Source organism: Maniola jurtina, chromosome 26, assembly GCF_905333055.1.
Source record: "Maniola jurtina chromosome 26, ilManJurt1.1, whole genome shotgun sequence".
NCBI classification, from domain to species: Eukaryota; Metazoa; Arthropoda; class Insecta; order Lepidoptera; family Nymphalidae; genus Maniola; species Maniola jurtina.
Genome location: NC_060054.1, coordinates 2,795,561 through 2,812,936, shown reverse-complemented (window position 1 = coordinate 2,812,936; position 17,376 = coordinate 2,795,561). Strand labels below are relative to the sequence as shown.

At 33.8% G+C, this 17,376-nt stretch overlaps 1 protein-coding gene across 1 annotated transcript in view; it reads left to right on the top strand.

Annotated features, from left to right (window-relative positions):
• LOC123878297 (zinc finger and BTB domain-containing protein 49-like) overlaps window positions 1-17,376 on the top strand; it is a 38,778-nt gene that overhangs the window by 6,863 nt on the left and 14,539 nt on the right. The window lies entirely within an intron of this gene.

Genomic DNA, 17,376 nt, shown 5'->3' with positions numbered 1-17,376 from the left:
GCGACTACCGCACCAGCTACAGGTGGGACCTGGTCAAACATCTGCTCATACACACCGGTAAGCGGTACTGTAGCTGTCTCAAGTGATTCACTCCAGGTATGCGGCAAGCTGTTCGCGAGCCTCGGCGCGTACTCCTCGCACATCCGGTACCACCTGCCGCCCTCCTTCTTCTGCGAGCACTGCGACTACCGCACCAGCTACAGGTGGGACCTGGTCAAACATCTGCTCATACACACCGGTAAGCGGTACTGTAGCTGTCTCAAGTGATTCACTCCAGGTATGCGGCAAGCTGTTCGCGAGCCTCGGCGCGTACTCCTCGCACATCCGGTACCACCTGCCGCCCTCCTTCTTCTGCGAGCACTGCGACTACCGCACCAGCTACAGGTGGGACCTGGTCAAACATCTGCTCATACACACCGGTAAGCGGTACTGTAGCTGTCTGAAGTGATTCACTCCAGGTATGCGGCAAGCTGTTCGCGAGCCTCGGCGCGTACTCCTCGCACATCCGGTAAGTAGTGTTGAATTGGGGATTCTGTATCAAAATTGGTGGGGATTTTGGATCACTCTCGCTACGCTCGCTCGCTTCGCTCGCCGTGATCCAAAATCGCCACCAATTTTGATACAGAATTCCCCAATTCTAAACTACTGTCCTCAACAACACATTAAATAAATGGAGTGTAGCTAAATCCAAGCAAAAATTAATCAACTATCCGTATTTTGAACAAACTATTCACATGGTTTAAGAACGAAATATTCATTCTATTTGCACGAGCAAATATGTTGATAAAACTAGATAGGTACTAAGAAACCTTGAATTTTAAAATTACTCTTCAAATGTAATATTTTTACAACATGAAAAACAACTATTTGGCTATAACAACCTACACCAAATATTGTGTTTTCAATACGAGTATAATCAGTAAATTAAATAAAAGAAGCAGGTATATGGAAATTAAACAAGCATATTTAATCATCTAAAACTTTATTATTCATACACCACTTTTTTAAACAAGTTACATTTTTCAGCGCACAGATGGTCGGATGATAAACACAACTATATATGTCAGAATGTGAATTATACAACTCATACAATGTTAATAAACGAGGACATCCTTTATCTTCTAAATTATGTACGTTAGGATTACTTAATATATCTTTTAACCATAACTGCTTTTCAAGGCCTTTACAATAAATATCATTATTTTTTAAAATATCTATTAGATGGTATTTATAGGTCTCGTAAGGCACGATTCCCTCGCTCCATAATATTTTTCTATTCTTTTCAATCCATTTAACTTGTTTCTTTTCTGTGTCTGTTAGCCATTCATAGGGATATGGTGGTTTTATTAACAAAACTTGAACTCGATCACTATACACTATAGCAATCTCTTTAGGCAGAAAGTAATTTTGATCATTTTTAAAACCTTGAACGTCCACAATAATTTTCATGATAGTTTTCGAACAATGTTACTCAGCGGCCTATACTCCACAAGACGATCGTTTATGATTAAACAGTAAGCGCTGGTATTGCTTGGAATTTCCTGAGACGTTTCTATTTCCAGACGAACATCAACTGGACCAGTTTTTAAATTTTCATTTTGTCTGGAACAATCTATGACAAATAAAGGCGCTATTTCTTTAAATGTATGAAGATCAAGCAGTGGATCAATAGGAAGGTTGTAAAACGACTGACGAAACTTGGTGTACATGTCGTATAATATACTGTATTTATTTTCCTCAAACTTGAGATTTAAAGCATCATACGGATAATAGTGGGAATTCAGGAATAATGTGACATTGGTTAATGTACAATGATCGAATATTGTGCTGTCTCTGTTTTTAACATTTTTTCTATTAGTTTGCAAACCAAATATAACATATCGAGGTTTTTCTAATTGAGAAGCAGTCTTTAACGCCCATGAATGTTTGGTAGTTTTTGGCAATAATGGATATTCATACAAATCCCAATTTCTAAATGCTATTTGTACGGGATTATCTTTTTCTAATTTCCTTAAAAGTATTAATCTTTGCTGATCTGATACTTTAATATGTGGTACTCGCCATTGGATTCTCTGTATATCAATGTCTACAATATCATCGCTACCCATGACAACACTATTTATGTTAGTACTACCTCTGTTAAGTATGAGTTCATGTTTACAGTTTATTATTATTTTATTGTAGTCTTCAGCAAAACCTAAAATCTTATTTAAGGGTATCAAAGCATTAAAATTTCCATTTTGATTTTTAAATCCGTCTATATTCCAACCCCAAGCAGCAGCCGCTTTACTGTCACCGCTATTCATTGAAATGAAAGATTTTATGGTTGTAGTTATTCCAGCATTTCTAATACGATCGATTTCAACACCATTCATTTCGTATCGGATATCTTGAAAAAGAAATGCAATTGCATTATTACTGAAGTCAACACTTTTCTTTTGAACTTTGCCAGCTTGATCTTTATGAGTCACCGAAACTTTTCCTTCAATGTAAATGGAACTGGCTGATGGTAACACGTAAATATCTTGCTGGTGAATAGGTATCCGAATTTCATCATTTTCATTGAAACTGTTATTGTATGGATTATATGTATGAACCTCATAACTCTCGATAGAGTTATCGAATTCAGGTAATTCGTTGATCTGAAGGAGGCTCATACTTTGAAGCCGAGGGCTTTAAGAAATTGTTTATTACTCTGATGAATTTTTTTATATACTCTAACACGTCTTCTTTGTTTTACACTTTCCTTGGTAATAACTTTCTTAATAGTTGGGTTATACTCTTTATAATAATTACTTTTGTTAAATACGATCATTTTGACTTTTTCAAATGAAGACACAAAACAATAGTTTCGCCCTTAAAATTTATATTATTGCCTTCCAAATCCAAAATTTTTATTGTTATTGATGAAATTATCTTTCTTTTGACCGGAAAATATATCACATTACTTGGAGATTCTATAAATCTATGACCTGGAGGAATGTTTGGCACAAACTCATAAATAATATGTGAAGGAGAACCGTTAGTGTACGAACTCTGTACAAGATCACATTCGATCCTTATGACAGACAGTGGTAGAATGTTAACGGATTCTGTAGATTCATGCCATTTATTTGCTTTTAGTTTTTCGTTAGAAAAACCTAGCATAGGTCCAATACTATTTTCTGAATTAAAGTTTATAGTTTCAGTACAGTACAAAGAGCATGTCATTGTATTGATGTTAGATTTTATTTGTAATTCACAATTTTCAACTCTTTCTTTTAGGTATTCATACAAATCTTGTAAATCGTAAGCACCTGGTTGAATAAGAATTCTTTTTTTCTCTTCTCCATATTCAAACACATTATTATTATAGTCTACATTTGGAATTGAATTAAATGCAGAAAAATATACTAAGCCACACTCATATTCGTCTTCCAAAATAAGAGGAGGGGCGTAAAATGATTCTAGAATAGATTTTTCACCCACGATCGTGAGTGTAATAGACATGATGGTTAAATGAGCTTACATATTTTTGTATCATCTATTTATTTTCAATTTTTATTCCAAAAATTAATAAGAAATTTGATACATAGATGGCCACAGTTATAAGAATTAGATCCTTGATAATTGTCATAATTATAATTAATATTCGCTCCCACATATTTTACAAATTCTTTAGGCGGTTTCAAATTACCATAACTATCAAAGTATTCAATGTAATTATTTATTTTTGCATAGGCTACCCAATGAGTTCCAGGATTTTGAGAGCTATCTAAGTTGATGATACCACACTCTTTTTTAAAAGGATATTTTGGAAGTTCATTTCTCATAAATACACCTCTGAAATAAGGAATATTTTTTGAAATTTTTAGAATATCCAAGTTACTTAGAGCACGATTAGGTAGCCGCCGAATCAGTTTTTTTCCTTTGCTGTGTATATTCCCAAACCATTACCATAGGGCTTTATAAATAATCCTTTTCCGATACACAATGTTTCCATCTTCTCGTTATGTCTCTTTAGTTCTTGAAATTTTTTTTTCATTAAATTAATAGCATTGACTGCTTTCACTATACTAGCAGTACCACCCGCTAAGCTGCCCGCGGCAGACAATCCTGCAAATATGGGGACTAGTGGCAAAACCCCACCTGTCTTTGGTATGGGTATTATACGCGGTACATTAACTGAAGATGTCGCTGCTAATTCCTTAGCAGCAGCAAGAGCTAATTCGATTGCAGCTTTTTTGCATTTAGGTTTCAATTTATGGATATGTTTTTTCGCGCGAGATACAATATCCTTAAAGCTTTTCTTAAAACCAGCACCAGAATTACTTGTTTTCAAATTGTTAGATTTTCTTCTCAAAGTCATTTTACGCTTGGATGGTTGTTTCTCCATTTTTAATAAAAGAGAACTCTGCTCAGTATCGTAGATAATAAGAGACTGAAAGTTGTTAACATAAAATGTGTTTATAAAAGATTTAGTTTATCTATCCAACTGTTTTCACTAGGCGGCAGACCTAACCATTTGACATATAATTTATTTCCTTTTGTTTTTAAAACCTTTTCAATAAGATATATATCAGGATGTTTTGTTTTTTGTAATTCTTCAGTATAGAATGATCCTAAAATAGGTCGCTGTCTTGCATCTTTTAGAAGGTAAGTAATTGGATGAGTGTTTTGAACTTGAGCTATATTAAAAATTTCAGTTGACCAGTTGGGAGTATATCCTTTGTCAAAAGTTCCTTTGTATTTGCTTATTCTTACATAATCTCCAATTTTGAATTTTGAACGTTTCTGCGATGGTGCTGATAATTGTAGTAGTCTGTATCTTTTTAGTATATTTTGTTTATTCTTTTCATTAACTTTATCTGGAGCTGTACCAATTGTTCTGTGAAATGTGGAGTTATATTTTTTCATGATGTGCTCGAGGGTTCCATCATTCCATTTGTAATTCCCTTGCAAGCTAAATTGCTTGTACATTTTAGTTTTCAACGTTCTTATAAATCTTTCTACTATTGACGCCTTTTTAGTGGAATAAGTGGAATAATGATTTATACCGTATTTTTGTAATAATTTTTTGAAACAACTATTATAAAATTCTGTTCCTAAATCAGTTTGTAGATTTTTGGGAACACGACCTTTTTCTAGTAACTTACTAAATGCTTCAGTCACAGTTTCTTTATTTTTAAGTTTAAGCGGATATGCCCATGCATACTTTGAAAAAGCATCGATGACTGTTAAAATATATTTATATTGTGAATTATCTTTTGAGAATGATTGCATATCAACTAAATCGGCCTGCCATACATCATCAATGTCTTTAAGTATAACATGTCTTCGAGGAAAATTTTTCCTAACATTTTTATGTATTTCATTTACTACACTATCTTTGCTCATTTTTTGAATTTACGACTTACACCTTCTATATTCCTTTTTAGACTATTTATTTCTGATTTTAACTGCAACAATGTTTCCTCTACTGTTTTTAATCGTATATAGAGCCCATCTAAGAATTTGTCAACATATAGTTTAGTAGCACAGTCGTTTGGGTCAATGGGTGTACCAACATGTTTGATGATTTTATGTTGAGCATCAAAGATATTTTCTAAGGCAGAGCTATCCATTTTCAGTTTCTTGTGTACATGATGACCAAACTTGTTGACATTCATGTTCAACAGTGTTTATAGAACTAAGCAAAAATGTAACCAGGTTTTATTTTTATATACTTATTTTATTATACCAGCTTCTTTAAGTTCTTCAATTATTGATATAATCTCATTGTCATGACTAGTGTTGCCAGCATCTTTTGAAGCAATTAAAATTTTCAATCTATCTACTAACTCATTCGGATCATCCCAGTATATGAAATCTGTATTTTTTTTCAAAGTTTTAAGAGTTGGCATAAAACCACCTTGTTTTTTTTCTTTTAATTCACTATCAGTAAAGAGAGGTTTCACAATTTTAGTATATTTTGTCCCTTTATCGCCTTTAATCTGATTCGTAGGGTTATAATCTCTCCTATGTGCACTAGTATTGCATAAAATATCTTTATATACTAATTTATCTTGATCAGATACAATCTTTACATCTGGTTTACTCTGAAATAATAATTCTGCCAAACCTGGGGTTACTTCATAGGATCTATTTCCTATTTTAGCCATCATATTTTTGCTATGAGCATCACCATCTGAAAATGTTACTTTTGTATTTCCAATCATTAAATTACTATTTTCATTACGTACACCAAAAGGTACATTCAAATTATAGATTTCATTGCTTTTTTCAGGCGTTGGAGATGGAGTATAGAATTCTTCGATTTCTTCAAAATTTTGGGTAGAAGTTATTGGTTTTGGTGTTACATAATTTTTATCATCATTTTCTATGTTTTTAATTTTATCAGAAGTTGAAGGTGAACATGTATCTGGTAAATCATGGTGACTATTGTTTTTATTTTCTTTTTTTTGCAATACTATGGATTCTAATGGATCCGTTATGGATTTAAAAAGTTTGCGCCTTTTTAGTTCTAAATCATCTTCTTCTTCACGCATTTGTTTTGCTTTCTTTTTGATGGTTTCAATTGATTTAATTAATTGTTTCTTTACAACGGCTTCCATTTTTAAATTAAATATGGGTAGGTATTCTTACCAGTGCTCTCATTTGACTGACTAAATTTGTGTCTCGTATGTGGTATATAATTGTAAAATTGTTAGTCGAATTTCACGAATATGTCAAATGTTTTTCTGTACCGACCGTTATTTAGTTCGCAATCTTTGTTGATTGATAAAAACATAAACGGATCTTTCCAAATACTTGCACACAATTGTTTAAAGACATGCCAGCTCATATCAGAATTAACATGTTCCTTATATATATGTTTTAAGTTTATATCATCTTGCTTGAAAATAATTAAAAAGTTAACATTGTCACGTATTAATTGCTTAGGAATTTTTGAATATGTTTGGGTCAAGTAAAAGCAATCAATTTGTTTGTGTCTGCCCATCGAAAAATAATTTCGAATATTAACTTGATTTTCACAAGTCACGTCGTCAAAAATGAAAATAGAATTTCTTAAGGCTTCAGTTGGCGAAATAACTTCTTCACTATTTTTGAACATAATAAATTTAACATCTGGAGTATTTTGAAAAACTTTTTGTAGGAAACAATATTTAGATTGAAAAGTGGACTTTGAGTAAATATAAACATTTTGGAATTTAAGTCCATTTTCGTGCAATAATAAGTTTATCATAATATTTGTTTTCCCACAGTTGGAGGGTCCGCAAATTATGCATCGAATTATGTTTGGTAGAAGTTTACTATGTCGGCTAAAGCATGGTGGTGGTGTTTCAACATCTATATAATTTATTTTTAATGATTCAGCCTGTTTTATCAACTTCATATTACTGATTGATGATAATTTTAAAAATGCAACTTATTAAATAACTTCATATTATTGCTAGTTGATTTAAATTTTAAGGTATTGCTTGTAGGTATCACATTCGTGTTTCACTTCGCACTTGTCTAGCGCACTATTATTTGTCGATGATTATATTAAAATGTAGGTATACATTTTAATTTAAACCTTGTGATAATAGTATGAAATTGAAATTCGTAAGAACTTAATACTAAACAGGTTCTAACATGTCGCTAGAGATTGCATAATGCGGACGAATGTCATACAAGTATATACAATTGTTTTGAAAACTTGACTCCATAGATTTGTTACTAAACAATTTTCATTCCCAGATCTTCTCACGCAAGGAACTCACTCGCTTCTGGTTAGTGAAAAAAAATTACTTATATAATATTTTGACTGTATTCTTTTCTATTTTAGAATTTGTTTATTGATATTTTTATAAATGTTGTTTTATTGTTATATTTATAAAATTTTGTATTTTGTTACAGCATCATGTCGGACTTTTATTTCACGGATGACGAAAGAAACACAAGTATGAATAATCCATTTTATGGAGCTCAAGACTTGGATGCTATTTTAGAAAGAGAAGAAGAGAATAGATTGAAAGCTTTACGTGAGCAAAAAAATAATGAAACACTTGAAAATAACACCAGTTTGAAAACCATAAAAAAGAAAAATAAATTGTCTTTAAAAAAGAAGCTTCCAAAAATAGATCATGTGATTTCACCAGCTCCAGATTCATCTTTTGTTATACGGAAAAATAAAGCAAAGGGAAGCCACATTATAAAAATTGAAATACTTGAAATTGATAGTAAAGAACAGGAGAACAGTGCAAAGACTAATTTGAGTGTACAGTACATAGTGAGTGATAATTATGACAATATGATGGATGCTACAGAAGATTTAATTAATAGGATTATACAAAAGCTAAGTGTGCCTGAATAGTTAAATTTAATATTATTTTATTGTTATTTTGCGATTGTAAAAATAAAAAGCATAAATGAGTTCTAATTAAAGTATAAAGTATATTTTATATTTTCATATCATGCAAGTAAGTTGTAGTCCGAATATTTTCCATTAAGTAGTAAGTTTTTATAATACGTTAATCTTATGTTAAGTACTAAGTTTATGAAGTAATGTAAATAATTGGTTGAATTAATAAAGGGAATATAAAATATGTTGTGATTTTATTTGAAATAAAACACTGTGGTAAACTTAATCAAATTTATTAAATGCTAAATTACCATTAAAACTAATATTAAAATTAGACACATAAAAATTTGTAAAATACATAGGTACTTAGCATAATATTTTTACTAAAGAATCGTGCTGTAATGCCCCCAAGGCAAAGTTTTAAAATCATTTTCCATTATTTGCCTTTTATTATCATCACTATTTAATACTAATTTATTAATTTTCTGAGTAAAAACCTGATGATTTTTTGATCGTATGACAAACATATCATCTCTTATATTTTCATTGCAAAATAAGGCTTTCTTATATTTCTCAAAGTTTAATTTTTTTGTCACAGGCTTCGTGATACCCTTTGCTTTACTGATAGTTTTTTTCTCAGAAAGTAAACAATATAATTTTGCGCGTAAACCAACAAATTTAGAAATGATTTCTCCTCCCATTTCGTCTTTAAAATATCCAGGTATTTTCATATTAGCTTTCGGCATATTAAAAATATTATCATCTTCAAAATTGCTAGTATCAAAATAATGAATGTTATCTTTCATATCTTCATAAAAATCATCAGTTTTTACAAGATATAGTAAACTATCAGTATCCGTATAACATAACTGAACATTATTTCCATAGATTCTTTTTATGACCGAATAATGAAAATGATACAAATGCGTTTTCGACAGTTCAAGAATCGTGAATCCAATATATATTGGTCGATCTAAGACAATTTTTGTTTTTTTCAATTGAATAGCTACTAAGTTTTCAGAAAAAATTGATAAACTGTGAAAATGTGGTGCACTAATATATTTTTCCGCTCCATTCAATTTATTAGTATTATTTGTAGTATCTCTCCAAACGTTTACTAGTTTTACGTCAACCTGCTTCCTTTTGTTTTCTATCGTTTTTCCAAAAATAGAATTATTCTGCTTTTTAAAAAAGTCTTTCTCAAAATCAGACTTGGCATTTTGTCTGAGACTTGTGTTTAAAAAAATATAAGGCTCTAAAAAGTTGTCCTGATAAAAAGATAGCACTCTGTATATTTTTAAAAGCAATAAACCATTCTTTAAGCATTCTTGCAAGTGCATATAATGAATAACAAAACGATGTTTATTATATAAATTTGCCACCAATTTTTTGCTTTGATTTTGAGCAGGAGAATATTTTTCCGCAGCAAATGGTAGGTCTGAATGAGCATCATGAATATTATCCGGATAACATAAATCTACCTCGAGAATATATCCACACTGACTTTTTTTAGAAATGTTCCTTACATCAAAATTTTTAATTTCATTTTCATTTAAAAATTTAAAGTCACGCATTGGCATTTTTTGCATCATAGCAAAACCGTAAAGGTTGACACAGTCTAAATAAATTAAGTACGTACTTGACTCATTTTTATTGTAGGATGGTAAATATTTATTGTTTGCTTCAGCATATCTCAATGAACACTGGGCTAAACCACCTCGAATACCTTTTTCTAACATCTGATACATATCCACATCAGAAATCAAATCAAGCTCAACTTTAGTATATAACAACATTGCGTCCCAACTTAAAGATGGAGATGATACATAATAGCAGGGGTCTAAATTATAATAGTCTAAACTCATATTTCTGAACTTTTCAAAAACGTCGCATAGTAATAAGACATCGCATTGTAAGTATAAATCTGTATACTCTCCTAAGTTTTTTATACCAAAAGTTTTCCATATTTTTAAAGCGTGTTCGTAATCCTCAATGGAAATATTTTCACCTGTGAGTTTATTAAAAAAAATCGAATGTTTTGGTAACTTTGTTTCATTATATTTCTCCCATGCATCCATATAATCATAACAATAGACACCCTTTTTACAGGCCAAATTTAATAAGTGTTCATCCTTAATAAATACACGCATATGCTGAAAATCATTCGGATGAAGACTCTTTGCCAGTTTATCCAAACCCGAACTCAAAAAATTAAATGAATCGATAAACTTCAGTTGAGCAGCATTTGTTTTATCAATAGGTAAAAATTTTGTGAATGATATATATTTTTCTTTAGATTTTGGTATCAAGCTCGTTTTTCCGGTAATTTCTGATAATTCTTTAATAAATAAGTGGCAATCATAACCACTCAAGTTATGAAAAATGATCGGTATAAACGTACATTTTTTTGCATTTATGTTACAAGTGTTGTGAGCAGGGCCTCGGTATTTACCTGTAAAATGGTCATGATCCTTTACTATTATATCATATTTTTTAAACATTGTTTTACAGATGCAGCAAATTTTTGCTTCATTATATGAAGTCAACTCTTCGGTAGTAAGAGGAAACATTGGATTATTTGTATTTAAAATACCGTGCAATCTTTTTACATCTCGCGTAATGCTTTCAACAAATTTTTTACCACAGTTTGGTCCGCGATAGCTTACAAAGTCATTAAGCTCAGGTTTAGAATGGCAACATATGTAATAAGCGAAACAAGATGGTTCATGTGTTTGTATATCTTCAGTATAAAGAGATTTATTTTCGTTTGAATATTTACAAAGCAAGCTCTCAAAATCGCCATATATCACGATAGGAATTCTTTGAGTTCTCTCATAGTTTGAAAAATGCAACTTACTACCATCTTCTGGAAGTACAGTTTGTCTTTTAGCACAATCGTGATTGTGTAGTTTTTGTTCATTTGCGAAATATAAAAAACATTCATCACATAAAAATATTTTAGACTTGTGTTTTGTTAATTGCCTTCGCACAAGTCGGCCAAAGTCTTTAATCAAACAGTAATGGGCTTTGTCATTTTTAGTAATATATAATAAATTAACATGGGTAAGTTTTCGAGCTAAAGTCACATACAAAGGACCTGTAACTGTATTATTGGCTTCTAACCCATAAACATTTACACTAATAGTTGGATTGTTCTTCTCAAAGGTTTTAATATCTTCAATTCCCGGAGGAAATGTCATATTTCTTATGTCAAAAAGCAATGAATAATGAGGATATGATGAAACTCTATTGGAATTAAGTTTTGTAGGATACATTTTAGCAGCAATGCACCATAAAAAGCAACAATCATCGAAATTATGAATATTTAGACATGATTTTGTATTTCTTATATGTGATGGTAATGCCAAATATGATCCACCTTTCAGAGGATTATATTTATTAATATTTATCTCCAAATGACTGATAGAATCAATTGTCCAACCAGATTCTGACTGTTCGAATTCTGCGCATTTGCAAGTTAACTTTTGAGCACATTGTAATAAAAAATTATCAATATCAGTACTTTGGACTATAATACCATATTTAGTACTGAAAGATTTAATAGACTTTTCAAAATTTTTTGGTAAAATATACGAAACAAATAACTCGAAATTTACTTTAATGGCAGTGTGTTTCTTTAGAGATATATTTATGATCTCGCGTGTGGTTTTAAATATTTGTGAAAAAAAACTCTCTGGAACTAAAGTTGTAGAGGTCGGATTTACTTTGTAACTGATTATTCTGTTTCTAAAAGCCGTTTTTATAATTTGCACATTCTCATATCTAGATTGAAATAAACTATTAGATTTATGAGTATTTGTTCTGTTATGTGACGATATAGATGTTTTAACATAAAGGTTACACTCTTTGCAGAAAAACATTTTCAATTTCATAGAATTGCTTATCTTGTTTATCTATTTAGTATCTAGTTTCTCAGTTCTGGTTTTAATATTCTGCGTATAAAAAATCGGTAAGGAAATACAGCTAAATAATAAATCAAGCTATTGGCTAATAAACAGTAAACAGTTATTAATAGAATGGAAGTAATGCGATGTTTCGATATCAACATTCAAACATGTCAAGTATCTAGTTTGTATGGTTCTAGTTTCTCAGTTCTAGATTTTAAATTTTGGATAGTTATGAGATGACTGTATTAAAATAAAGTAATCTAGTTATTTTCAGACAATGTGCAGACTTAGTAAGAGTATAAGGGCTGTAAGTATCACGTTATTAATATCCCAACTTCAAATCTTTCGATATGAACATTTAGACATTTTTATTTAATTTTATATGGTTCTAGTTTCATATGGTTCTAGTTTTTATGTTTCTAGTTTCATATGGTCTAGGCTTTGTATGGTCTAGGTTTTGTATGGTCTAGGCTTTGTATGATCTAGGCTTTGTATGGTCTAGGCTTTGTATGGTTTAGGCTTTGTAATTTCTGTAAAAAAAACACGTTAATTTAATTTTATATGGTTCTAGTTTCATATGGTTCTAGTTTTTATATTTCTAGTTTCATATGGTCTAGGCTTTGTATGGTCTAGGTTTTGTATGGTCTAGGCTTTGTATGATCTAGGCTTTGTATGGTCTAGGCTTTGTATGGTTTAGGCTTTGTAATTTCTGTAAAAAAAACACGTTAAAAAATATTTACAGGCACAAACATAAAGATAGTAATTTAATTGTCATACTTATTATATACAATATGTTGCAGATGAAATATTTTTTGAATTTATTTATGAAAATAATTTCTAAGATTTACAAAATTTAATTTACAAAATTTATCTTAGAAATTATTTTCATTTGCAGGGTATAAAATGGGCTGAATATTTTTTAGTTCAGCCTTACTATCATCAATTAATTTGGTGAGGGACTTCCATACCACCGAATTTAAATCAGTTGCAAGTTTTAGTGTGCAGATGGCATGCTTCCAACGCTCATTGTTCGCGAGTTTCTCCACTTCTTCAGAGTTGTAGACGCGCAGCTCGAAGTAGTAGCTGCCTTTCTTCGATGGGTCTGATTGGGATGTATACCCCGACGCAACGCGCCGACTGAGAAAACTTCTCAATTTCGCAGCGCGCACTGGCTTGCTAGTAGATTCATCCTGAAATTGAAAAATATTCAATTTAGTATCATCTGCGATAATTTCAACTCTCTACCTATTATGGTTCATGAGATAAAGCCCGCTGACAGACAGACGTCCGGGCGGACAGCGGTAGCTTAGTAATAGGATCCCACTGGTACCCTTCGGATATGATCCCTAACAAAATAATAACTTTAACAAACTATATTCATAAATTTATATACAGACCAATTGCCTAACAACATTCTTATTGGGAAGTCTTTTAAAAGCTTTAATCCAATAAAATATAAATAAGACAACTCACCTCAGATTCGGTAATAAACCTCCTCCGCTTAACAGATGGACTCGTAGGTGTATTTGGAGACGTTTCGGGTTCAGATTCCGATCCGCTCGATTCGAACGGATTCTTCGGAGCAGAAGAAGTCACCTCCTTTTTCTTGATCGTCTTCTTCCGCTTCACCTCACGTTTCTTCTTAAGAGACTTCGATGTTGATGGGGGCTGCACCAAAGCGATGGGGTCTTCGTCTTCGTCAAATGGATTGATGAAAGATGAAGAGGCCCTGAAAAACAATTTAAGTAACTATCAACATGAAAACTCCAAATAAAAATTCAATAGGTACCTAGTTGCTTAATTCAAAAATAAACATATAAAATAAAAATACTTACATACTTTATTTCGACTGTTGTTGTCGTCGTATCCAAAACTCGGAAAGAAAGGAATGGTGACGCTTAGGATCGACCTATTTATACGCTCGAATTCTAAAACCTCTTTCATAATAAACGAAATGGATTGAAATAAATTAGATTTAAACATTTGCGCATGTAACTTTAAACACTAAATCATCACAACATAAAACTTATATTTGCGAAAGTAATCAGACTAGATTTATACATTCGTATGAACACTGTCTTACGTATAAATTATTGCCGCATCAGCTATAGGTGTTCGATTTTGAAGCATGGAAGACGCTGTTGTTTATAGTTACGCAGTGAATTGAGATCTAACCGTAAAAGGAATGGTATGCGTCGGACTCGCGATAGTTAAAATGTTAAAAGGTTATACATTTTACTACTTTCCATAGGTAGGTATAAAATTTGTGAAAGGTCTAATAATATTTGCTCCTATTTGATGCTTCAATCTTCTTCCTTGCGAATTTGATTTAAAACTTGAGTGGAAATCCTTTAATTTTCGACGTCAAAAAATATCCTGGATCCGTCTCCAAGATGTGAATTGTCTGTGTATCAAATTTCGGCAAGATTCAGCCGTTAGTCTTTAGTTTAGACAGACGCCTTTTTGCATCACTAATCATACTTATTATAAATGCTAAAGTGTGTCTGTTTGTTTGTTTATTGGTTCGTCCTTCAATCACGTCGCAACGGAGCAACGAATCGACATGATTTTTCGTGGGTATAGTAAAAGAACTGGAGAGATATAGACAACTTTTTATCTCGGAAAATCATAGAGTTCCCGCAGGATTTAAAAACCTAAATCCATGCAGATGAAGTCGTGGGGGCATCAGTGAATTTATTATATTAGTACGCATTGTACGTATTTTTTTCGTCCATTAATCTCTATTTATCAAAGTATTTATAACAATCGAAATATATTTAAATAGCGGGAAATGTGTCTAAATTCATCATTAAAGAATTAATTTTCGATAAATAATAATGTATGATAAGCTTGCACACCTTACTAGAAATCTGCTATAATATATTTTTACTAATAAATCTTTATCCAAAATTCATTGTTTGTAGATCAGAATGGAGTTAATATATCCTAAATATCCTCGCTATGCAACTCAAATCGCAAGATTGCGAAGTTTTGATACCTGGCCTCAAGATTTAAATCAAAAACCTCAAGAAATGGCTGATGCTGGTTTTTTTTATACAGGAGATAGTGATCGCGTGATTTGTTACTTTTGTGATGGCAGGCTCAAAGACTGGGGCATCGAAGATCATCCATGGTCGGAGCACGCACGCTGGTTTCCGTCCTGTCCCTATGTTTTACTTGTGAAGGGTGAAACATACCTACAAAGTGATAGCAAAGATGTTTGTGGTGCATCAAAAGTATCTGAACAATTTGTAAATAACAATATAATAAGTTCTTTTGCAGACAGAAACATATTATGTGTTGAAAATATTAAAGAAACACTTTGCTGCAAAATTTGTCTTGTAGAAGAAGTAGCTGCGTGTTATATACCATGTGGTCATGCTATAACGTGTACTAAATGTGCTTTATCGTTGGATAAAATGTTATGTCCGATATGTGGAAAAGCAATCGTTAATGTAATACGAATATATTTCTGATGAGCTATAAACATTTAAAGAGTCTACCTTTATCCAACCTATTATAAGTATGCGCAAGCCTCGAATCAATCGATCGAAATTCATACTAATGAATACAGCAATGCCGGATCAAGCAGAAACACGATCAATATACAAAAATAATTTGAGCGCAACAAATCAAATGGTTAACTATGCGAGAGCAAACTTTTAGACGTAAAATTATCATGCATATGGGCTCGTTCGCATTTCTTATGAATGCCGCAGTCTCGTCGAACTCATCGTATTATATCATCCACTGTGCGGTGCGGGCGTATGATATAGGATCCGCAATAACTAGTCATTGAGGATTTTGTCTCACTGTTGATAGTGATTAATTGTTGCTTGGATTTAGGAATACTCCATTTATTTAATGTGTTGTTGTGGACAGTAGCCTACATTGGGGATCCTGTATCAAAATTCATGGGGATTTTGTATCACGGTGAGCGTAGCGAACGAGCGTTAGCGAGAGTGATCCAAAATCCCCATGGATTTTGATACAGGATCCCCAATTCAACACTACTCCGGTACCACCTGCCGCCCTCCTTCTTCTGCGAGCACTGCGACTACCGCACCAGCTACAGGTGGGACCTGGTCAAACATCTGCTCATACACACCGGTAAGCGGTACTGTAGCTGTCTGAAGTGATTCACTCCAGGTATGCGGCAAGCTGTTCGCGAGCCTCGGCGCGTACTCCTCGCACATCCGGTACCACCTGCCGCCCTCCTTCTTCTGCGAGCACTGCGACTACCGCACCAGCTACAGGTGGGACCTGGTCAAACATCTGCTCATACACACCGGTAAGCGGTACTGTAGCTGTCTGAAGTGATTCACTCCAGGTATGCGGCAAGCTGTTCGCGAGCCTCGGCGCGTACTCCTCGCACATCCGGTACCACCTGCCGCCCTCCTTCTTCTGCGAGCACTGCGACTACCGCACCAGCTACAGGTGGGACCTGGTCAAACATCTGCTCATACACACCGGTAAGCGGTACTGTAGCTGTCTGAAGTGATTCACTCCAGGTATGCGGCAAGCTGTTCGCGAGCCTCGGCGCGTACTCCTCGCACATCCGGTACCACCTGCCGCCCTCCTTCTTCTGCGAGCACTGCGACTACCGCACCAGCTACAGGTGGGACCTGGTCAAACATCTGCTCATACACACCGGTAAGCGGTACTGTAGCTGTCTGAAGTGATTCACTCCAGGTATGCGGCAAGCTGTTCGCGAGCCTCGGCGCGTACTCCTCGCACATCCGGTACCACCTGCCGCCCTCCTTCTTCTGCGAGCACTGCGACTACCGCACCAGCTACAGGTGGGACCTGGTCAAACATCTGCTCATACACACCGGTAAGCGGTACTGTAGCTGTCTGAAGTGATTCACTCCAGGTATGCGGCAAGCTGTTCGCGAGCCTCGGCGCGTACTCCTCGCACATCCGGTACCACCTGCCGCCCTCCTTCTTCTGCGAGCACTGCGACTACCGCACCAGCTACAGGTGGGACCTGGTCAAACATCTGCTCATACACACCGGTAAGCGGTACTGTAGCTGTCTGAAGTGATTCACTCCAGGTATGCGGCAAGCTGTTCGCGAGCCTCGGCGCGTACTCCTCGCACATCCGGTACCACCTGCCGCCCTCCTTCTTCTGCGAGCACTGCG